Consider the following 25,276-nt stretch of genomic DNA (forward strand, 5'->3'; position numbering starts at 1 on the left):
CAGACTGCTGGTCAGAGCGGTGGCTCTTACTCAACAGTCATCAAACACTATGCGGCTCTGACTTTGGTCGTGGATTATAAGGTATGGCCCTGTCTTGTTCAGCTGTATTCCGGGTCTTCCTGATACTGTTTTCTGATGTGGGGTTCTGTTATTAGGGCTTGTCTGTGTGTCAGCTAATGTAATGTAAGAGTGAGTGATGGTTCCTGCAACCTGTGAAGAGAGAAATGAGCCACCCTAAGTTCCTTGCTTTCTATTCCTCAGTGGTGACGCCGGTGTGATCAAACACTGTGACACTTCCCACAAGCCAGCTAGTCTCCATGTGGAGGCGACGAGAGGTTTTTTTCCCACCTCTTAAGTGCCCTCAGTCAAGAAAGATAAAACTGAAGTAGTCTTGTGTGAGAGTTCTCAATCATGGCATGGGAGAGGCTCAGTGTCCCGTGTAGAGGCACAAGCATAAAATTGCCCTGAAGTCTTCATTTTATGTGAAATGTGAGGCTCTTAAGAAATAGTGTCTGATTCCCTGAATGAAGTAGCTGCTATGTTCAATTAGCCATTTTTTTTTTTCTTTTCAGTTCTACCGGTAGACACACACACAGAAAGAAACCTTTAAATTTGCTGTTCACATAAGCCAATAACCAGTTCATGAATAAAATCTTTGCTGCCTTGTTAAAAAGAATCTGTTATACATATACAACTGATTTCATCATATGACTGGGTTGAAGAAAACTCAATATAATACTTAGATGACCTCTGGCACAGTCTTCCCCTGTTTCCGGGAAGCATTAAAAACAACTAAAGGTAGGCAAAGCTTTTCAGCCTTAGGGAGAGCTAGTTAGCTCTCTCTTCTCTCTCCTCCTCTTCCTTCCCCTCCTTCTTCTTTCCCCGCTCCTTTCTTTCTCTCTTCTTCTCTATGTAAAACAAGCTAGTGAATCAGTTATCTATTGCTGCGTAACAAAATTTCCCCCGCCCCCATTAGCATCTTAAAAACAGTAAGCATTTATTATTTCACACACAAGCATTTTTGTAGGTCAGGAATTCAAACAACTTATCTGAGTGGTTCAGAGAGAGGAAGGTAAAAACCAGTGTCTTTATGACTTAGTCTGGGAAGTCACACTGTGTCATGTTTGCAGTACCCTACTGGTTACACAGATCAGCCCTGTTCAGTGTGGCAAGAGACAGCACAGGCTATGAATACCAAGAGGTGAGCATCTTGGAGGTGGACTCCTGTAGCCAGATACTTGGAAGGATTCTTCAAATTACTACCTGGCCTTAGTTTTCATTTGCTTGGAGACAGAAACTTTAGCAAAGGTCCTTTCTAAACCTAGGGAGGCCATAACTAACCTAGGCTTTTCACATAAACAGATGTGAAACTTAGCATATATCTGATGGATGCAGAATTTTTTTTTCTCTATTAGCAATACCTGTCAGATATACTAGCTGGTCATCGTAGTGGAGGCTGGTTATTCAGTTTTTAAAAATTCTCCTGAAGGATTACAATTACATGTATCTAGATTTTCTTTTCATTTCTTGCTTAAGGATCCCAGCTGGTCTCATTGACTCAAATTTTTCATAGAGCTTTCCTCTATGGAATCTGTCTTAGTTGAGAGAGGCTGAACTGTTGTTAAAAAAAAAAAAAAAAAAAAAAAGACTTTTAGAAACAGTCAACAAAACCAAAAGACAACTAACAGAATGGGAGAAGATATTTGCAAATGACATATCAGATAAAGGGCTAGTATCCAAAATCTGTAAAGAACTTCTTAAACTCAACACCCAAAGAACAAATGATCCTATCAGGAAATGGGCAGAAGACATGAACAGACATTTTTCCAAAGAAGACATCCAAATGGCCAACAGACGCATAAAAAAGTGCTCAACATCACTCGGCATCAGGGAAATCCAAATCAAAACCTCAATGAGATGTCACCTCACACCAGTCAGAATGGCTAAAATTAACAAGACAGGAAATGACAGATGTTGACAGGGATGCGGAGAAAGGGGAACCCTCCTACACTGTTGGTGGGAATGCAAGCCGGTACAACCACTCTGGAAAACAGCATGGAGGTTCTTTAAAAAGTTGAAAATAGAGCTACCATACGATCCAGCAATTGCGCTACTGGGTATTTACCCCAAAGATACAAATGAGGGATCCAGAGGGGTACGTGCACCCTGATGTTTATAGCAGCAATGTCCACAATAGCCAAACTGTGGAAAGAGCCAAGATGTCCATCAACAGATGAATGTATAAAGAAGAAGTGGTATATATATACAATGGAATATTATGCAGCCATCAAAAAGAATGAAATCTTGCCATTTGCAATGACGTGGATGGAACTGGAGGGTATTATGCTGAGTGAAATAAGTCAATCAGAGAAAGACATGTATCATATGACCTCACTGATATGAGGAATTCTTAATCTCAGGAAACAAACTGAGGGTTGCTGGAGTGGTGGGTGGTGGGAGGGATGGGGTGGCCGGGTGATAGACATTGGGGAGAGTATGTGCTATGGTGAGTGCTGTGAATTGTGCAAGACTGTTGAATCAGAGATCTGTACCTCTGAAGCAAATAATACATTATATGTTAAAAAAAAAAAAGAAGAAGATAGCAGGAGGGGAAGAAGGAAGCGGGGGGAGTCGGAGGGGGAGATGAACCATGAGAGACTATGGACTCTGAAAAACAAACTGAGGGTTCTAGAGGGGAGGGGGGTGGGGGGATGGGTTAGCCTGGTGATGGGTATTAAAGAGGGCACATTCTGCATGGAGCACTGGGTGTTAGATGCAAACAATGAATCATGGAACACTACATCAAAAACTAATGATGTGGGGTGCCTGGGTGGCTCAGTCGTTAAGCGTCTGCCCTCGGCTCAGGTCATGATCCCAGGGTCCTGGGATCGAGCCCCTCGTCGGGCTCCCTGCTCGGCGGGAAGCCTGCTCCTCCCTCTCCCACTCCCCCTGCTTGTGTTCCCTCTATCAGTGTGTCTCTCTGTCAAATGAATAAATAAAATCTTTAAAAAACCCCAAAAAACTAATGTATGGTGATTAACATAACATAATAATAATAATAAAAGAATAAGGAAGTTCTGCCACACATGAAAACATGGATGGACCTTGAGGACATTATGCTGAGTGAAATAAGCCAATCACAGAAAGACAAAAATTGTACGATTCCATGTGGATGAGTTATCTGAAATCGTCAAATCCATAAAATCAAACAGTGGAATGGCGGTTGTCAGGGGTGGGGTGGTGGAGTTATTAATTAATAGGCATAAATCTCAGTCAAAGAAGAGGAATAAGCCTTAAAGATGTGCTGTATGCTGTACATACAAGCAACAATAATTGTGCCCTTAAAAATTTGTTAAGCAGAAGATCTTATGTTAAGTGCTCTTTTCAGAATAAAATTTTTAAAAATGTAAAAAAAAAAAAAAAGACTTTTAGATGTGTAATGTCTCCAACATGATAAAACTTCTCACTCATGTCCCAGTCCAAGATGTATGTTTCTCAGTGAGTGGTGGTTTGTCTTTACACAGTGAGTCAGGGACCCACATTCCTTCCATCTGGCGGTCTGCCATCCCTGAAGGTCAGATTATCACTTGTATCCAGTCTGAGGAAGGGGTAAGAATGTGGAGGTGACAACGCCACGTAGATTCTGTAGGAGAGAATTGGTCACAGGCTACTTCTAGTCCAAGGTAGCTGAGAAATGTGACCTCGTGGGGCATCTGCTTCCCAGACAGAGGTGTGTTCTCTAGGAGTGGGGGTTGGGGGTTGGGATGGCTTTTGATAGACAACTATGTCTACTTGAGATTCCAGACTTAAGAATTTGGCCTGTCTGGGAACAGTCACATTTTATGAGATCTGAAATTATGCATATATGAAATTTTGTGACAAAAGTTAATAGTACTTCACTTTATGAGTCCACAATTGAAAATATTGTGAACCCAAACCCACTGTGAAAATTTCAGCATGAATCACATAATTTCACACTTGGTGGCCAAGTGCATTGCAAGCTGGCGGGGGTTAGGGGGAACCCCTTTGGACTGATAAACATAAATGCCCAGCATTCTCTTTTAGGATTGTTCTAGAATGATGTGAGGTCTTCAAGATATCAACCCTTCCACAGGAAGCAATCAGCCTTGTTTACCCGAAGTGTCCTTGGACTTATAATCATGTCACTGTGCCTAGCAGTACTCTAACTTGCATATCTAAACCACCTGTTTTGTCCCCAGTGTTAACATGATCACTGTCTAGTTGAGGTGCTTGTGAGCCATTGCTGTTGTCATTGCTTTCTAATTGTTATTGTTATCATCAGCAGCACCACTTATCTGACATTTACTGGGGCCAGACATTGACCTAAGTGTTCTGCTTAACTATTATCTCATTTAATAATCCTCACAAAACCTTTTAAGGTAAGTATATCACCCTCATTTAACCATTAAGCTAATTAATTTTAGACACCAGGATATAGTTCGTGGTGGAACTGAGATTTAAATATATTCTATCTGGTGCATTGCTTTTGCCTTTCTTCCACAATGTGGTATACATCAGACGAAGAGCAATATAGTGAGGGTATTTGACTTTTTGTTCTCAGATCTCTAGGATAAATTAACTCATGCATTTCTTGATCCTTAAATCACACTGTGGCGGTGTTTTCCTTCTCCTTTTAAAATCATTCCTGATCCTAAATACGGCCTCCTCACTTCTGAGCAGAGGCATTTTCTTTCATATGGTGCCTTTGCTCACAAATGCTTTAAACAACCTTTTCCTTACTCTTCCTTAGAACATGGGTCTCCTTTGTGAATGAATTTGCAAGCACCTTGAAGAGAATGGGGCACTGGGCAGTAACCGTTTTGGCTTTAAAGAGGAGAATCCAATCTCTTGTGACAGTGGCAGGATTGATAGTTCTTGTGAAGGCAGTTTAGAAAGAATTCATCTATTACCATCTTTAGCAAGGCTTTTTTTTCCTATCCCGCACTACTAAGTCATCAGTAAACTGGTAAATGGATTTAGCTGATACGGATTTTCTCATTTGCTGGGCTTGCAAACCCATGTTGTCTTCAACAGCTCTTTTCTTGGTCTAGGTTCATTGAATCAGTCTTCAAAAGTGGTGAAAAGAACAAGCTTTCAAATCAGACAGCTCTGATGGGTTGGAATCCTGGCTCAGAAACTTCATAGCTATGTGTGATGTTTGAGAAATTACTTAATTTCTCAGCACATCAACTTTCAATTCTGCAAATAGAAAGGATGATGCCTAAAAGATTAAATAAAGCAAAACAAATAAAAATAGTATAATGTCAGGAGACTGGTAGGTCTCCCGTAGTTATTGCTACATTAATTTGTTGATAAAAATATCAGTTAGGAATGCAGCAGGCAACAGACAGTGTGAAAAATAGCTACAAAAACCAGGGTTGATTTTTCTCACCTAATAAGTCTGCAGATTAGTGGCTGCTGGTGTTATTCAGGAGCTCCCTGAGGTCGGCGCTATAATATCTGTGATTCTCTTGGTTTTGCCCTCATGTTGGCAAGATAGCTTCTGCAGCTCCAGATATCAAGGTGAGAGGAAGAGGGAGGTGTTAGTGGTATGGGTTTTATTCTCTACTATCAGGAAAACACAATTATGCAGAGATTCCCCAGCAGTTTTATGCTGATGTCTCATGAGCCAGACTGTGTCACGTGACCATCCCTGGCCGCAAGAGAGACTGGGGAAGTGATTACTTAGCCTTCCCAGCTTCCACAGAGGAGTTGGGCAGTGACACTGTTCATAGCCTCATATGGGGATAGGGGCAGCTTGGGAAGGGGGATAAAAAGTGTAAGAGAGGATTGCACGTAATGTTGTGAAAGCATGGTGAAAAATATGACCACATAGGAGTGGGGCTGAGGCTTCATTATCAGAGAGGGATGCAATGACATGTGGACATTGCATGCGTTTCATGCTTGGGACTTGGTAGAGACGTGGTGGGTCTGGAGTGTGTGCGTGTTTCTGTGTCTGGTGGGGGGCATGATGTAGTTGTTGGTGATGGGGGGGACTGTTAAGCCTGGACAAATAAGTTGGAACTAGATTTTGAAGGGCCTTATGCAGAGCAGAAAGCAATTTGGACTTTGTTTTAACGGGTTGGGGGGGTGGGTACTAGATGACTTTGAACAGGGATGAAGTAATGAACGTATGTTTTGAACAGGAGGGAAGAAATAATCAGATGTAGGTTAGGGATGATGAGGGATTGGGCTAAAGCTGGGAGAAAAAAAAAGAGGAAATAGCAGATACCTGTGGTATTTAGATGGTGGATATAACACAGTGTGTCCTAAATTGCTTGAAGAATACCAGGGAGGGAGAAGTTCAAAATAACCCTGAGATTTTTATCTTGGGTGCATGATGATGCCATTGAACAGAGAGAAGGAATCCTGGGAAAGAAGTAGGCTGGTGGGGAGAGGTAATGAGTTTGGTTTTTGACATACAGTGTTGAATAGATCTATAGGACTTCTGGACATTGGAAATTTAATTCTAAGGGCCAGAAGAGAGGTTGGTGGAAGGTATAGTTACAGAGTAATAGCTGTGAGATCAGCTTAGGGCAGCATGTAGAATGGTGGAAGCCAAAACTGAAGGGACAGGCAGAGGATGGGAAGAAACTAAGAGGGAGTGGCATTCTACAGGAGTGAGTGTCGAATGCTTTAGAGAAGTCATGCAGAAAGGAAGAGAAACCATTGACTCTCAACCCTCATTTATCTTTTTATTTGCCATGTCTCTTTGGAACCCTTGTCTAGACCCTACTTTCTTTGTTGTCTTCACCATTTTAGCTTTCTACTTAGTTTTGTACAAAGCAGCAAGTCATCTTCCTTTAAGAGAAGTTTCCAAAGATAAAATAATTATTAGTTTTTTTCTACTACAGAAGCAATATATGCTCATTTCTGAGAAGAAGCAGGAAATACTCATAGGTAAAAATAAGAAGAGCAAAACTCATAATCTTATTACCCAGCAATAACTACTGCCAGAATCTTGGTATGTATTTTTCTAGACCAGTATTTTCAGGCACATATGCAAACATATATAATTGAACATAAATCAGAACAGTCTGTACATGCAGTACTTCAGCCTCCTGTCTTAATACAATACACTGCATCATAAAAATATTTGCTGTATTAGTACTCATGTAACAGCATTACTTTTCACAGATGAATAATATTCCGTGCAATGTGCTTGTAATTTTAAACAATGATTCCCTTAATGTTGGGCTTTTAGGTTTCTTCTAGTTTTCCCCTATTATAAACAGGGCTTCAGTGAACATCCTTATAAATAAATGTTGGTACCTTTCATGGATAAATGTTAATGTTAGGAAATATCTTTAGGATTAATGCTTAGACGGGAATCACTGGGTCTTCTGATACCCTTTTGAGAATTGCTCTTCGTTTCCTCCCACACTCCCAGATTTCTCAGAGGCCCCCTGATGGACTTCTCCTAGTTGCCTTTCAATTAATATGAAGGTGTGTCTTTGCTCTTCTCTGCATGTGACTCATTTTCATGATACAGAGGAGCCACCAATGAGTTTGGAGTGTTGCGAAGGGAGATCCAGAAGCAAAGGTCAAGTAGAACAGCAGCTCATCCTGAGAGCAATTTGATAATGCATTTCCAGTAAGGGAAGAGTTTGTCAATGAAGCAGGATCAGCAGTTACCCTCTGAAATCAAAAAGAGAAGAAACAGTTTAAATCCCTAGGGTGGGTGGGTGATTTAAGTTACCTACCTGAAATCATTTTCTGCTGTGTAGGCTATTAAGCTTTGAAATGTGTTCCTGGGTGTGACTTTGGAATCTTAATCTGGAGACCTTTAAGCATTTTTAGACTCTCTTTTGGCAGAAGTGGTTAAGTGGACTTGTGTTAGATGAGATGCTCGTCTCGGTGACCTCTTTGGGTTATTGCTAAGTGTATGAAGTCACTTCAACCTGGGGGATGTGCCATTATGCAAGGTTTATTGTACTTTGTTCAGGTGATTATCATTTAAGCCTGTTTTCTGTGTATGTTTGTGTGAATCACTCTATGGAGTAGATTGAAATCTGAAGTTATTTTTCCACTTCAATTCCTTTGTCCATGAATAGTGCTTCTTTGAGAAAGGAAATCAGTGTTGTTTATTGTTGCTACTCTTGTTTTCTTATAGCTGGGAGATTTTTCTATCAATACAAATTCCAATTCTTTATGAAAGATTACAGTCAGCCACATGTAATCTGTATATCCAGGGTTACTCTAAGTGACACCATTTTCAACCTCCTGCAAAAATCACTTCCATTTTAATCTGTTTCTTCCTTTCTTAAATTTTGGGCTTTCTTTAGAAATATTTTCATGTTTCCTCTTTCTTTGGGGCTAAATGCCTGAAGGAGAAAGTATAGGCGGGCAGCAGAATATTTTTTCCCTCTAAATAAAAGATCACAGAAGGTGCCTGAGGAGATTTAGACCTCAGGAAAACTAAAATGAGCATTTTAATTCACTCTTCTGGGACTGCTTTATATTTTGGGGGGCCTTTGTGAGTTTTTCTTTTTTTCCTTAGGTATTTTGTCAGAACTAATTTAATTTTCTAGTACTACAATGAGGGAAAATGATTAATAAATGAAGAAGATAGGGGTTTTGATTCAGGGAAATATGACCATATTGTGTTGGATTTTCCACATGGAAGCCTTTAATCAGTTGTGGAAAAATATTTAAAAGGTTAAGTTCTTCTGCCTTTTTGTGTTTCACATGAAAAATATGAAAGTATAGAACTACCAACTGCCTTTCCAAAGGTCCCTAATTTCTTGTACCCTTGACTGATCTTTTTCCATCACTGATGCATGAGTTTGTGGTGCTCTCCCCTTTGAAAATTAAAGGTGTGCATTAGAGGGCTATGTACCCTCTTAAAATAAAGTTACTGGTTTCCCCAGAAAGAGACCACTTTGAGAAACGCTTGATCAGTGCAAATATGGACAACAAGGAAAGAAAAAAACTCATTGACCTGGGATTTTGGAGACCTGTGGTCTGTTCCTGACTGTGGAACTAGCTCTGAGGTCTTAGGTAACTCTTCATCATCCTGGGCTTTACCCTGTTCACAGAGGAGCTAGTTTGAGAGTCAGAGATCCTAGCTTCTCATTTGCGGCCTGCTGCTAAATTACTAGATTTATTTGTATAAGCAAGACTTTCTCCCATCATTTTCTCATACATATAATAATAGGAACACATACTCCCAAATTACAGACACATCCAAGTGAGCATTTAGTGTCAAGGATTATACAATTTCCTTAAGTGCCCCTAAATGCTCTGAGTGTATTTAAGTGTCACTTTTGAAATCACAAAACAAGTCCGAATTTGTGAAATGAGGAAGTGGGTATTGCTGATTACTAAAATTCTGGATTTTTAAAAAATTGAATCACTCAGTGGTGAACCAAATCATAGGAAGCAAATGATTACTTGGTTGAGAACCCAGCAGGTGGACAGGGGGCATGTGGGAAAAACGAAGAGGCAAAAGACAAAGAATTGGGCTAGGGTTCCTATCTGCTGTGAGGCTGAAAAGTTGGGTGAAATGTAACATTTTCTAGAGAGGTCTTGCATGTGTATGTTGTTCTCCCCCAGGTAAGGTCTTGCTTTTGTTTTTTTGTTCATTATCCACCCTTGATCCTTAACACCCTTTATCCCTTTTCAACTCTCCTCTTTTCTCTAATGTGTCCATTCTTAAAGGTACATATAAAATGTGTCATCTTGTTTTGTATTTTATACTATGGTTCTCACTTGGTTTCTTATTTTACCCCAAACTAGGTCTTTAATATCTATCCATGTTTTGCATACAGCTGGTTTGCTTCTCATAGCTGTATAATATTCCAAGTGTGCACCCATCACATTTATTGATTCATTTCCCCAGTGGTAGGCATCTAGAGTGCCTCCACCTCCCAGCTATCACAAATGTTGCTCCATTGTGTCAGAATATCTTCACGGGTTGAATTCCTGGTTATAGCATATGTACATGGTGTAAATACTGCCACATTGTTTTCCAGAATGGTTATACCTGTTTATCTTATATCAGCAGTGCAAACAGATTTATGAAAAACATACATGAGATCATTCTTACCATCACTTGAAATCATCCCCCTAATGGGATTTATTTGCAGTTCTCTTCTTAATAGTAAATTTGAGCATCTCTTGTGTTTGTTAGCCTTTTTGTTTTCCCCTTCTGTGATGTGATGTGATGTGTGCGTGTTTAATTTTGGATAATTTGGGAGGCTGCCCTAATTCTTAATAGCTTCCTTATCTATCTAAAGGAGTCAGCTATTAATCTCATTAGTAACTTATTCTTAATAAAGGCAAATAATTAGTGGGATCCCTTTTCCACCCCACTCCAACCAGCGAGGGTAAAGGCTTTGTTACCACCAGTTTCTAACACCAGTTTCCAGGCATCTCATCATAGTTAAGTTTGACAGTACTAGTAGACGTGTTGGTCTGATAGAGACTAACTTCTCATGATGCTAATTTCTTGGATATATTTGTTTAAGATTTTTTCATTTTGTCCTATTTAAAATGAATAATAGGAATAGATGCTTCAAATCACAGACACATTCAAGTAAGCATCTAGAATTCAGGGTGATAAAATTTCCCCTTTTCCTGGTCTGTCATGTAAGGAGCTTAGAGTCCTGTCTACACAAGAACAAAGATGAACAAACTGGAAGTCAACAGCTTTTCTTAGATTGATCAGGGAACCAAGGTCACAGGGCAAACCACTGCCCCCCAAATTGGAGTGACAAGTGAATACAGAGAATCACTACTTATCAGAGCAGAAACCTCTGCAGGAACCAGTGCCAGAGTAGGAAAACCTAAACTGTAATTGATGAATTGCTGAAGGCTCAGTGTGGAAAAGTCTGAGAGTTAAAAGCTCCAGGGGACCGTGGTCTTAGAGGAGCTACTACACTTCTCTCTTTTATCTCCAGAAGGACTGTCAGGCTCTCATAGTGAAGATAGAAGAAAAATCCCCTTGTGCTTCTGACAGGGGGAGGGGAAAGCTAACTATTTTGAATTATGCTAGAGCATTCTGTTCTGCCTGCCCTGAAGAGAAACTATTTCACTGAAGCCTAATGGACTGGTGTTATACCAAAGTCTAACCTACCTGGAGGAAGGGAAGCCTCCTCTCGCCTTACTAAGAAGGACAGGGTGGGGACTGAGAAGCATGTATTAAGGTCATTGTCCAAGGGCACAGGCCCAGTGAAAGTTTAAGACCTAATCACAGGACTACAGAAAGTTTCCCCTCTTTGTATACCTCACCACTACCCCACCAAAGGCCTATTTACTACACTTAGTTTTACCCAGTACATCATGTCCACCTTTCAATAAAAAATTACAAGGCATACTATAAGGAAAAAACACAGTGTGAAGAAACAGAGCAAGCATCAGTATTAGACTTAGATCTGGCAGGGATGTTGGAATCAGAATCTATGTGATTCTAACTATGATTAATTTGCTAAGGGCTCCAATGGAAAAAGTAGAAAACATATAAGAATAGATGAGTAATGTAAGCAGAGAGATGGAAAGTCTAAGAAAAAATGAAGGACATGCTACAAATCAAAAACACTGTAACAGAAATGAAGAATCCCTGTGAGAGACTCATTAGTAAAACTTAAGTACCTCTAAGTGTTTCAATTTTATTCAAATGTCACTTTTGAAATTATAAACAAGTCTAAACTTTACTGTAATACATTCCACTTCTGGTCATGCCGTTCTTTAAAACGTTCAAGGAAGAGAAAAAGAGAGCTTGAGAAAAAATAGGAAGGGGCACACTGCCTTTGGATACATAATATGCAACTAGAAATTGATTTTGGGTGAAATTGTCAAAGTGTTCTATAGAAGTTATTTGGTGAGAAATATTTTTGCCTTAATGAAGATGAATTCAGATCATGGCATGAAGGATTCTGACCTTAGCTATAGAATTTTGATACCTAAAATTGGGGAGGTGTGAATATGAACATTATAAGAAATAAAAAGTTCTAAAATATCAAAATATCTTAGTTATGATTTATAACACTCTTTTTGTCAGCATATTATATCAACACTTTTTTTCTGGAGAATTTTTGCATTTCATGCATGATTGCTCCTTGATTTTAATTGACAGTAGCCATTAACTGTGTCTGGCTATGCAGAGATTGAAAATTTAAGAAAAGTAGGAACAGAAAAGAAATATGTTAGAAGCATTTTATGTTGGGATAGTAGCAAGGCACATCATTAATATACTGTTTTTATGTTATTATTTTTTTAATTGAGATCGTCTAAAACATACTCTTGTATACCTTTCTTTTGTCAATCACATATTGTGGGCATCTTTCCAAGTCATCACAAATAGATTTGTCTTATTCTTTACTCATTTCATGGATATACACTAATTTGTCCAACCATTGCCCTATTTATGCTATTGCCTATTTGTTAGCTTATAGGTAGAGTGCCTTGGTAAACATAATTATACAATAGGTCTTTAAGTAGTCATGCTTCTGTAGGGTATATTATAAATGTGAGATTAGAAAGTCATGGATTGTGGACATTTACCATGTTGGTAGTGATGGTCAAATTTCATCCAAAAAAAGATGTTATAGCCTTCTTTCCTCTAAGATCAAAGTGCCTGTGTCTTACACATTTGCCATCACCCAGCATGGTCATTTTAATTTGTGTCAATCTAGTAGACTTTAATTGGTATCTGGAGGCTCTGGTTCAAAATGCTAGACTGATGACCTGTATCTAACTCTTCTTCTGTCCATTAAAATTGTAGAAAAAGTATTTTTAAAAAGAATGAAACTGTAAGGAGAACAAGTAAAGGTACTGCCAGTGGCCAGAACTTTGGAAAAATATGTGGAAGATGGAAAACAGATGTGATTGGACTATTGGCAACAGCCCAGTGGAAACAAAACCCAGAGCAGCTTCAAACCAGGGGTCAACAAAGATAGATAGAGTGGGCCATGGAGCAATCATTGCAATTGTTCATTATGTATAATGGTATTTCTAACAGCTTGGAACTTTGGTCATTCCTCTTAGCCCTTGTTAATTAGAACTGCTCAAAGGAAGGGGTTTTTGCCCTTTAGCTAAGGCTAAAGGACTTTCTTAAAGAAAGTGATTGGTCTTAGGACAGATCCCAGAGAGAATATAGGAGTCTATGAGTGAAGTGGAGATATGTGTGTAGGAAATCCTGATCTTTACAACAGACATGCAAGGGAAAACAAGAGGTACAGGTAGGTGCCCAGGAAGGAAATCTAGCAAACTCTTCGATCCCTACAATAACTGTGGCTGCCCCTACAGCCACAATTTTTACCACAATGTTTGCATACCCCATGTCCAACCATAATCCAGGATGCATGCCTCTTGACATACTCCCATATTCTATTGACTACCTAGAAACTGTACTCAGCCTTTCCATTCAAGGGAGAGATGCTTGTGTAAGCAGATGTATATATGCAGCTTTAAAGTAAATCTACTCTACCTCTCCTAAACCTTATATTGAAAAATATGAATGGACAAACAAGGTTTAGCAGGTATTTGATGAAAACCAAGAAGAAAAGCATGAGAGAGCAAGGATGAGCAGAACAACTCCTCTAAATTAAAAGAAATGATTCAAGTAATGGGCAAAAAATTCAAATTCATGTTCTCCGAATAAATAAAGAGCTTTCATCCATAAAACAGGAGTTTCTGAAAATAAAAAAAATAGATTGCTGACATTAAAACAAAAATCAGTCGATGGGCTAAATAATAAATCAAGTGGGATTGAAGACCTTGTTGGTGTTCTTGAAGATGGAATCAAGGAAACCTTCCACACTGTACAGTAACAAAAGACAGAGTCAGAAAATCAGGAAATAGTGTTAAGATGAGAAGCAGATGTCTAGGCATCTAACGATTCTAATGGGAGTTACAGAAAGAGAGTAAGAAAGAAGAGAGGTTGTAGCTAAAATATAATAGAAGAAAGGTTTTTTTTTGGTTTTTTTTTGGTAGAAGAAATCTAACTCTTTACATTGGAAGGTTTCAGTAAGTGCCAAGCAGAATGAAGGAAAAGAAAACCCGGTGCTAACTTAGTAGATTTCTGTTTGTTCAGCTTTTTTACCTTTAGATAGCTCCTCTACCATATACTAGAACTGGCCAATTAATGCTTCTTAGGGGATCCATAGAGAAGCTGGGAGAGACTGGTTCTTATCCTTTCTGAGGTCTCTAGTGCTTAAGCACCCAGTGACCACTCTCTTTTAAGGAGAGTATCAGCCTAAGAAAGAATCCAACACATAGGAGGCCAAGTCCGAAGATGGAAAGAAAGAGACCCAGACCTAATAACCTTGTTTAAACCATCCGTATGGCCACATCTGATTTTAACACTACCCCTTAGGCTTCCCATTATGAACTGAGTAGTTGGAGATGGGATTCTGTCACAAAAGTCATGGTAAAATACTTAATATCTCCTAAGGGTATTCTAGGACTCTGAGGATTAAGAGAAGATCCTAGGGCGCCTGGGTGGCTCAGTCGGTTAAGCGACTGCCTTCGGCTCAGGTCATGATCCTGGAGTCCTGGGATCGAGTCCCGCATCGGGCTCCCTGCTCGGCAGGGAGTCTGCTTCTCCCTCTGACCCTCCTCCCTCTCATGCTCTCTGTCTCTCATTCTCTCTCTCTCTCAAATAAATAAATAAAATCTTTAAAAAAAAAAAAAAAAGAGAAGATCCTAAAAACTTCCAGAGAGAAGAGGAAATGAATTATTTACCAAGGTATAAGAATTACAGTGATATTCTACCTTTGATCAGTGACCCTGTGTGATAGGAGATAGAGAAGCGGTGTCTTCACAATGCAGGGAGGGTGGGGAAAGGTTTTGAAGCTAGAATTCTCCCCTCAGCCACATTAACAATTAAGCCTGAAGGCAAAATAAAGATTAATGGGAGTGCAAAAATTTAGGCAGTTCATGAGTAGATTATAATAGTATTTCAGTGATATGAAAAAGGAATAAGGCTTAAGAGAATTGAAGGAAGCTAGAAAGGAGGTAAAAGGTCATTTGGAGTGGGTGCCTGAAAACATCTCCAATTGGAAGTGATTTATGTATTTCTTGTGTACCACTCCTCTTGGTTCTTAAGTGAATAATATCTACACATTTAGAAAAAAATCATGGGAAATACTCTATTGGTTTTCCATTTTCAGAATCAACCAATATGGACAAAGCACAGAGATGTGCTTAACTTTTATATGAAGACAAAATGCATATGCTTTAGAATGCAGTCATAGCAACTGGGGACAAAGTGATTTGCTGTAAACAATTATGGAATAAGTGTAACTGCTCTAAGGAAAATCTGGTGGAGTGGTGTCTGAATAGAGAAATGACTAGACTAGGAGTCCACCTTAGAAATAGGGCAGAGGGAAGATGGGGACACATTGGTTGGGAGCATTGTTGTGTGTGACCTGAGACAGCCTCCTCAGAGGAGAGGCTTAGGTGTGCCAAGCCAGCCGGCTGGGACCAGTGTTTGCTCTCCAGGAAAGCATTCAGACCATTAGCCCGTCCTCATTTTCTCCCTCCTGAGGCCCAGTCATTACCCAGGATTGAATATGTCGTTTTGTTGTCTGGGGTGGTTTTGGTTAGAAGATGCAGAATGTAGTCACTTTTCTGAGAAGGAGTATTATATGTGATAAAATGATGCCTTTTTAATGGACTGGTGTTTTATCTTAAATATTTAAAAAGAGAAAGGGAGGGAGAAAGCTGAAATGTCCCGCTTTCATTTTCCTCATGTGAAATCTGTGTGAAAGGGCTTAGCCTCTTTCCAGAGAAATAAGAATCTAACTCACAAAGTGCATAAACAACAGAAAAGAGAAACAAAAAAATGCCAATTGGTGATTAAAGGAGAGAAGTTCAGTATTTTTTGACTGTATGGCAAAAGCTTATATTTTCAAGAATAAACATTTCTAATGAGGTCCAAAGACTAAAGGGCAAAAAGAAAATGGCGGAGTAAAGACTTTTTAATAATCCAAAACTGCTAGGGAGAAATGAAGACCGTTCTAAAGCTTGATGCGCACCATAGCAACTCAACTGGTTGAAAGATGAAAAATTCAGCCTAAATGTTGGTTTGTTTTTTTTTTTCTTTCCCTGTACCATAGCAAATGACTTCTTCCATGTTACCCCTTTCTTCTTCTCAGTTGCTAAAAATTTGGCGTCTCTGACTTCAGATACTAAAAGGTAAAGGAAATATGAAATCTCTAGGACATGAAATGGACTTTATCTCAGGCCAGGGTTGGGCAAAGGAGAAGGAGTGGAGTCCACGTCAAGTGAGGAACCCAGGAAGGTCCCAGAGCTGTGCTACCAAGAGTAGGCACTCCTGCTCCTGTTCCCGGAGTGTCATCCAGGGACAACTTTATGAAACCCAACATGGGAAACCCACACATGAATTAAATCGAATATAGGAAGAAGCATGGGGAATGTTTTAAAAATCGATGTATTAAAACAAAAGAATGATCACGGATCTGCTTCTACGAAGGAGTTCATTAACCAGAAAAAATGCTCGGTGAAAGGCCACGGGAAGAAGAGATGGGAGCGGAGAAAAGCCTCACACAGCTCTTAGGTGCATGTACTAGCCCTGCTAGGATCATGGTGGTGAATGGCCTTTTTTAAGAGAGAACATTCTGGAGATTTATAAGTAATACCACCTAAGAGTTCTTGGAAATCTTTGTTAGTATATGACCTCTCAAACATATCAACGGGCATATTTGACTTACACAAAAAGACATGGAGTCTGTGGAGAAAGGGGGTGATCCCTCAAATAACAGCTGATATTTAGAGAGTCCTTCCTTTGTGCTGGGCACTGTGCTGAGTGCTTTTGATGTATCAGCCCATGTAATTCTTATTCTAGTCCTAGGAAGGAGGGGGCCTTGTACAGAGGAGGCTTTGACAGGTGGAGCAACTTGCCAAAGATCTCACCAGAAAGCCCCAGACCAGGTGTTTTTGTCAGCTCAGGCTGCTATGGCAAATATCAAAGACTGGGCGCTTAAACAACATGGTTATGGAGCCTGGGAAGTCCAAGATCAAATTGCTGGCCGATTTGGTTCCTGGTGAGAGCCCACTTCCTGACTTGTAGACAGCTGCCTTCTTGCTGTGTCCTCCCATCACCTTCCTGGGTGTGTGGGCACAAAGAGAGAGATCTCTGTCTTTTCTACTTAGAAAGGCACTGATCCTGTCATGAGGATCCCACCCTCATGACCTCATCTAAACCTAATTACCACACAAAAGCCCCACCTCCAAATGCCATTGCATTCGGAGTTAGGACAACATATGAATTTGGGGGAACACCAGCATATTCATTCCTTTATATTGGATTTTGAACCCAGACCTTTGAGTTGAGAGCCATGCTTTGAACTAGTCTGTTACTATTATGTCATCATTGCTGCTACCGTTATAGTATTAGAAGCAATATTTTCCCTTGATAAACAGGAATTTTACCAAGGCAAGGAGTAACATAACTTCAAGGACCTACGTTTCTTTTCGCCTCAGCCTCAAATAAAATAATATTTAATAAATGAAACTTAAAATAACACTTGTCATATCTGAGTACTTAATGCATGCTGGGTAATGTGCTTTTTGTGTATCGTCTCATTTAATTATGTTAGCAACTGCGGCACCTGCGTGGCTCAGTTGTTAAGCGTCTGCCTCCGGCTCAGGTCATGATCTCAGGGTCCTGGGATCGAGCCCCACATCGGGCTCCCTGCTCAGCGGGAAGCCTGCTTCTCCCTCTCCCACTCCCCCTGCTTGTGTTCCCTCTCTCGCTGTCTCTCTCTCTATCAAATAAATAAATAAAAATTTTAAATTATGTTAAGTAAAATGATTAAGGAGGCGAGTCAGCATCACACAGCCTGGTTTCCAGTGCCACTTCTGCCATTTACTAGCTGGATGTCCTTGGCAAGTCTTCTAATTTCACTGAACCTCAGGTTCCCCATCTATGATATGGCAATAATAGTCATACCACCTTCATCCTAAAGTGGTGGGGCTTAAATCACTAATCAGAATAATGTCTGGAACATAGTGATTGCTCAAGTGTTAGCTTTTCAAAAAAAATTATTCCCATCTCTAGGTGAGAAAACTGAGATTCAGAGAAGTTAAATCACATGCCAAGGGCAATGCTTCTTATGTAGCAAACCTGGGATTGTAATCCCTAGATACTTCAAGGCTCAGTCCTTGCTCCTAAGCCCTTTGCTTTAATGACATCCTAGGGTCTGGCCTTACAGCTCTGTTTTCTAAAGACCATTCAGGGTGCTCCCCCCGCCCCCCACGTATTTAAACTCTGCCATGGATTGTCTATGAACAGGTTGCCTGGTGTGCCTGGGCATGTCAAGGTTAAGGCAATGAATAAATTAGGAAATCGACACAGTTGCAGGTGACCCATTTTTAAAGATCGAATTTAAAAGCACTTTGTCTTCAAAAGAAACTGGATTAAGCGGAACTGCCCTGTTTAGCTAAAACATGGACCATTATTTGAAGAAGCATTTAGGATATTTTATTTCCAATGGTGGCTTGTTCTTAAATGCATAATGTTAAAGAAGAGAGCAGAGCTTTTAGTTTTAGTGACTTTGAAGTTAAAAAAAAAAAGCACTATAGATTCTATAATCCATATCCAAAGTGCAGAATAGCATGAAGAAGTACAAATAAAGCATGTCCTGAATTGTTATATTCAGGGGAATCTCTTTGTAAGGTAGCATTAAAGGGAGGTGTAATGAGCTCTTTATAGGTTAACTATATGACCTTAGGCTTTTATTTTCTGTAATTTTTTGCTTTTTTAAAATGTTTTGGGAAACCATCGAATATTAGAGACCATAAGTTGGATAATGATGTACATTTAACTAAAAGGAAAAGGATCTAACTCATCCAATGACGATGTCCAGACTTTCTGCCCCAAACCTGCTGGGGATCTCATCACAGGATGGCATAAATTTTGTGAATTTGTCACATTCTGGGACCAATCCCAGTAGGTTCAGAACACTTATTTGTCAGTACACTGTGAGTGATTTCTTCTCTTAGATGTGGACTCAAACTCACAAACTCCTGATCATAATATATAAAGCCAGAAAGCCATCTGATGAACATACAGCAAACCATACTTGCCAAAGGCGTAGACACATGCCACTAGCCAACCCATTACCTCCCTGTAGGCACAGACAACAAATTTTAGTCAGCTGGTTGTGAAGCTGTAACCAGCCAAGATGAGTGAGTTACATATTTTAAATATTCAGTGGCATGAGGCTAAGGTGGTTGATTATATTAAGTCCACCAAAGAGTGACACTTGCCACCAGCACCAGATTCCTTAATTAGCACTTGGCTGGGCACTGCTCTGCATGACCTTGGGCAAATTACTTGCCTCACTGTGTTCTCTATCCATAAAAATGTATGAATAAATGCTTCAGCAAAGTGCTTGAACCATGGGAAACCATTGTTTTTTACCATCCATGCCTTAATTGCCCAACAGGCTCTTTTTTTTCACATAGAAATCATCTATCTCTTCTATCTCTTTAAAGTGACTTTCTATATCTCTGATTTTAAAAGCTTAACTCACAGAGGAAAACAACTTCCCTACTTCCAAGTTCTGGTAGGTTCCAGGTAAAGAAAACAAGGATAATGAGGCCTTCTCCCCCGCCCCCCCCCCCCCCCCCCCCCCCCCGCCAAGGACGTCTATGTAGCCAATAGATTGTTAAGGCTCTTTTGGTGTTGATAAAACACATAGCATTCTGTCAAAAGTCTGTAGAAAGGGGACCTGCTTATGTAAATTATCCATTTAACTTCCCAAAACTCAAGTATCCTCTGGTGGTGTAGTTTCTTTTCTTTTCCTGAAATATTTGTAATCTAGATAAAAAGCATCACCTTGTCTTGAGTTTTCCCCAAGTATGTTTCACTTTCCTATGGAACAGAGGGTGGGCATCGGCTTTGCTGCTCCCCCACCCGCCAGTCGAACCTGCTGCCAGAGAACAAAGGGTAGACAACAACAGGGCCTTCATGCTGCAAAGACAATGGATAGTAACGGACACCTGCTTGATAACCATTATTGTGCTGTGGTGTTTAATTCAGCCGCCTCTGGTTTTAGCTTTTTATTAGAAAACAACCTTTGCATCCCTCTGTAAATCTTCTACCTCTTTTCCCTCTTGGCCTCAGACTGTGTACTTAGAAAGCATTACCCTCCGTTTGGGGTCAGACATTTGCTGGGGAAATATATGAGCCAATCTCTTTCAGGATAAGGAAGCCATTACCCATGGTAATGTGGAGTACGACTCATAATTTAGTATTTTATTTTGAGAGTTTGGCGGCCATTTACTTGTTTTCATCCAAATCAAGGAGTTAGAGTTTCAGAGTAAATCATTTTCCTGTTAAGAGTCTTGATTTCCCAGTGTTTCCCCTTGACGTTTCTGTGAAATGTGTTATCCTGGATTAGTACAAAATCAGGCACCAATGCCTCAGCATTAAATATCACACGGCTGTATTAACTTTTTATGAGATGAAGCTGAGCTGCAAAACATTATGTGTGGATTTTGGAGAGGATTGTTTCTGACTGGTGAGTTATGATGACTGAGTTTTTATCTATAGTACTAGAGTAGGGCTGATCGGATGAATGCATTTTAGGCATATAAACCTGAATTATAAAGACGAGAAATATGTTCTCATTGCACGCAGTTCTTTGTGGGTAATGGTGTAACTGTATGAGTTTTTTAAGCTATTGAAATATACTCTGGATGATTGGAAAAGGCTTATATTTCTTGATTCCCTGGGATACTAATATGCATATCTCTGAAAGGAAATGGAATATAATGGTCTTGCCAGGGCTGTCTGTAGTTGATGGGACACCCAGCGCCATCAAATCACGGGCTGCACTAAATGTGATTAGGAGCTGTCACAATACATTTAGCCCTCATCGGTTAGAGAGAGAATCTGGGCCAAAGGTCATTCTCTACAGCAAAGTGGGCATTTAGTGCTTTTATTTGCACTAATGGTAAATGATAGTTAATGAAAATCATTTATAAACCTTGTCCAAACCAGTGTTTCTCTACTGAAAACGGCGGCTGGCTGCCTCTTGGAAGGGCTGTAATTGCAATACGGTTGACGCCATGTGATAGTAATTGGGCTCACAGCTTAATGAACTCTGTGTCCGGGAACTCATTTCCACATAGTGGGAAAACAGGCTGAGGTAACAGCCCTCCCTGATGGGAACTCAGACTCCGGCTTCGTCGGGTGGACCTTTGTCACTTTGCACTTTGAAGTGAAATATTAGCACCTTTGAAATGATGTGCCCAGTCCGAGGCCTCATACTTTTGGATTGTGGTTGACACATACCCTAATGATGATTAATAGCCTTTTCAAATATACTAGTTGTTTTAAAGGTCATTTAATCTTTATGTAGCAGCTTAATTGAAATTTTATCCTTCTTATACACCTGGTGTTCATTTGGGGGAAGAAAAGATGCGGTCGCTGCAAGCTGATGAGAAATAATTTATTTGGCATTCCTCTCTTTCCTCAGGTTTTCACTTTATTCATTTGAAAAAACTTTACCTTCGTTTTACTTCTTTTGCAGTAGTTGTGGTAAAGTTTCTCCCGGCGAATCCAATGCTTGGCAGCTTCTTGGCTTGATTCCATTTCATCAGCCAACCGCCGGGAGGCAGCGCCCGGCCGCTTAGCCTTACCTTTGGAATCACAGACGTCTGAGCAAGAGAATGGTGACCCACTTGAAGGACAGGTATTTTGAATGAAAGTGTTTCTGAGGACTTTCAGCGGTCTGTAGAAGACTCAAGATTTGGCGTGATTTATACAGAAGACCTAATAATCACTAATGTTTATTGAGTCCTTACTCTATGCTAACCCCTGCGCTAGGTCTTTGATGTGAATTAACTCATTGAATCTTTGCAAGAATCCTATGAGGTCTGTAGGGCCTCCCCATTTTACAGATGAGGATGTGGGAGAGACGGGTTACATTACTCCCCTCAAGTCAGGTGGCTAAGAAGGAGGACCCTGCTTAGCCGATGTGGCATTGTGTGCAAATTAGGGGAAGGCTCTCCCTCTGGTGACGGCTTGGCTGGCACAGCACAGGATGGATGGCAGCCCCTGTCTGCACCCGTGCGGCAGCCTGGCCGGTGGGGGACAGACCCTGAATCTGACTGCGACAGGTGCAGCGGTGCTGTCCAGTGGAAATAGAGTGCCATCTTAACTTTTCTAGGGGCCACATTTTAAAAAGAAACAGGCAAGAAGATTTTTAAGGATGCATTGTATTTAACCTAATAGATTCAAAAAGTTATTTCATTTGAGACAGAGAATGAGAGACAGAGAGCATGAGAGGGAGGAGGGTCAGAGGGAGAAGCAGACTCCCTGCTAAGCAGGGAGCCCGATGCGGGACTCGATCCCGGGACTCCAGGATCATGACCTGAGCCGAAGGCAGTCGCTTAACCAACTGAGCCACCCAGGCGCCCCAAAAAGTTATTTCAACCTATAATCAATATCAAAACTATTGAGATACTTTACATTCTGTTTATTTTATTTCTATTTAACCCTTCACACCCATTGGGCATATTATACTTCTCGTATTTTTTCAGTTAGTACTTAGACCCATTTCAAATGCTCAGTAGCCACATGTAGCTGGTGGTTCAGACAGTTCTAGAGCCCCAGGTCTTCACCTCCCAACCCCAACTGATTCTGAAAGAATAAGCTGAATTCCCTCAAACCGTCCTCAATTAAGGAAACCTTATAAGAAACACTCAAGTAGATCAGAAATTCCAAACATGGTTCCCTCTGGCTGCTATCAGGGTAATTATGAAAGCTTTGTTTTTGCATACAAAGGGTACATCAGCACTATTGTTAATATAGTCACATCTTGGTGATACAGAGTCTGAGTATCTATATTAATGGGTTGTCAGATTCTGTGGATCCTTTAGTTGCTGTCCTTTTGCCATTCCTTCTGTCCTTTGCATTTCAGCCACGGGATGGCAAAGATCTCCAGAGGCATTAAGACCCAAATCAAAAAACTTTCCAAAATCTCAGCATCTCTAATAAGAGTAATGTGGCCCCGAAGCTTAAAGACATTTCTGGATGACTGGTTCAAGGACTTTCAATGATGTTTATACTCTGTAGAGTTAGACAAAGTTACCAGAGGCACAAAAACACAGGCGGAGCCTAGTTTCTTGTCTTCTTACGGTGCCTGCTAGCATGATTTAATTAATTAAATCTAGTTTATGGAATTTTTTTCCCTTAAATAATCTACTTCATTCTTTTTGGTAATAGGGTATGAATCAGACTGAATGTCATCAGTCTATAACTGGTCATATCTTTTCGGAAAATGTTCAAGATTCTTTTGAAACTCTCTGGGAAGTGGTGACATCACTTAAAAGGGTTTGTAGAGCTTTAATTACTAGTTGATTACTACGGTTGCAGACTGGGAAACCTGCCATGTGATGGAGAGCGGTACTTGGGTGGCCTGGCCCAGTTTTCTTGAAGCAGGGACAGTTGTGAGTAGTGCACCGTTTGGGGAAGAAGACAGACCTTAGGATCTTAGGTTTGGTATGCCCTCTCTTTGTTTTCTTATCAATACCATGGGAGAATGAGCCCTGCTACCTGGGATTATCATGAAGAACTAATGAGAATTTAGGTAAAGCATCCAGCTTTGTGCCCAGCAGAGATTAGACAATCCCTAAATTACAGCCATCGTCATTACTAATAGAAACATTTGGCTTATTTTTTTGAGTTGGTTATGCTTTTTTTCCCGACAAAAGGTAACTGGTATCATTTATGGTTTATTTTTAAAGAAAACTATTTTCTAGTTCTCAGGGTCATGATCTCACTATACAGCTGTGTTATTAGAAACACAATAGTATCTTTCTCAGAAAAAGGATGAATTGAGAAGTTATCAAAATAAATTAAGATGATATTAATTATATAAGACTAATGAGAAGCATTGGATAAGAAATAGAATTTTTAGTGTCATGAGAGTAGAAAGATTGCTTAAAAATCCAAAAACATGTATATATTTTCCCTGAAAAATGGTGTTAAAAGATATTATGATTTCTGTTTTTTCTTTCCTTTTTCCCTTTTTTAGTCTTCCTTCCCCTTTCTTCCTTCCTTTCCTTCCTTTCCTTCCTTCCTTCTTTCCTTCCTTCCTTCCTTCCTTCCTTCCTTCTTTCTTGGAAGGAAATGGGTTTGGTTGGTGGGAGGTTTGGGCTTGGGGGTCTTCTGTGTGAAACAAGGAGTTCTGTGACTATAAAAGTTTAGCTTCCAGATCACGGTGATATGGGTGGATTATGACTGTGCAGATATTTTTATTCAAGAAGTACTATTAGTCTGACCTACCAAGGTCTGGATAATGTGTATAAAATTCAAATGCTCCTTATCTTAATTTGTATGTGCTATTGAGCTGTGTTGCTTAACTCTTTGGAGTGGCTACCAAGCATCTTTTATAGAATGAAATGCATTTTAGAGTAAGAGTCAAAGAAATACAAGCACTGAGATGCAGTTGGACACCACATCAGTTAAGAGACTCTTAGGTAAGCAGCAGATCCCAATTCTGTCCAAGTTTTGGTATAAAAAGGGAGTTTAGAACAGGGACACTGAGTAGATAGGAGGATAGGTAGTAGAAGACCGAAGGAGGATGCTTGGTAATAGATTGGGAACAGGTAGTTCTTGGCAGCCAACGTTAGGATCCAGCATTTAGAGTGTGTTTTACCATTTATGATCTTGTGGCACTTTGCTCAAAATTGGGAGTTACAGTAAAGTGTCCAGCAGCTGCCCCTGGGATTCGTTGGGGTGCCTGGCTTTATAGTTCCACCATGACTGGAGAGTACATCTGGATGCTGAGTTTCCAAGGCAGTCAACCAGGGCATGTCCACTACAGGTGCAGTTTCCACTTAGGAGCCACTGCTGTTAACAACTGCTTCCAACTGTCTGAATTTTCCTGCGGCTCTTTCTAGTGCTGATGCCCTAATTCACCTTGCCCCCTTTCATATAGTTAGAAGGTCTGTGGCATACTCAGCTGCCATGTTGCAGGTGTTTTGGTCTTCCAAAACTTTGACCTTGTGTGGCAGGCCACAGTCTCAGCAGCTGTTGAACATTTCTCTGTGGAATGGTGCTGTTCCCCTTCCAGTTTTCCTGTTGTCTATCTCTCATATGCCAAAAAAAAAGCAAGAGAGATAAGAAAGAACAAGTGATACTGCAATTTAAGTCTACATCTGTAAAATCAAAACACAGCACAATTTATAATTATCTTTACACACTGAGCTTCTCTTGGCAATTAGTAACGTAGTTTTATCCCTCTTCTTATTTTCTGTAACACTCCTACACAGA

At 40.2% G+C, this 25,276-nt stretch overlaps 1 protein-coding gene across 1 annotated transcript in view; it reads left to right on the forward strand.

The window, feature by feature from the left end:
- LOC123862956 (RNA-binding motif, single-stranded-interacting protein 3) overlaps window positions 1-25,276 on the forward strand; it is a 1,542,535-nt gene that overhangs the window by 201,756 nt on the left and 1,315,503 nt on the right. The gene's annotated exons all lie outside the window — the stretch shown is intronic.

Source organism: Mirounga angustirostris, unplaced genomic scaffold (genome assembly GCF_029215605.1).
Source record: "Mirounga angustirostris isolate CCGP_5_RB_7025 unplaced genomic scaffold, mMirAng1.0.hap1 SCAF_1, whole genome shotgun sequence".
NCBI classification, from domain to species: domain Eukaryota; kingdom Metazoa; phylum Chordata; class Mammalia; order Carnivora; family Phocidae; genus Mirounga; species Mirounga angustirostris.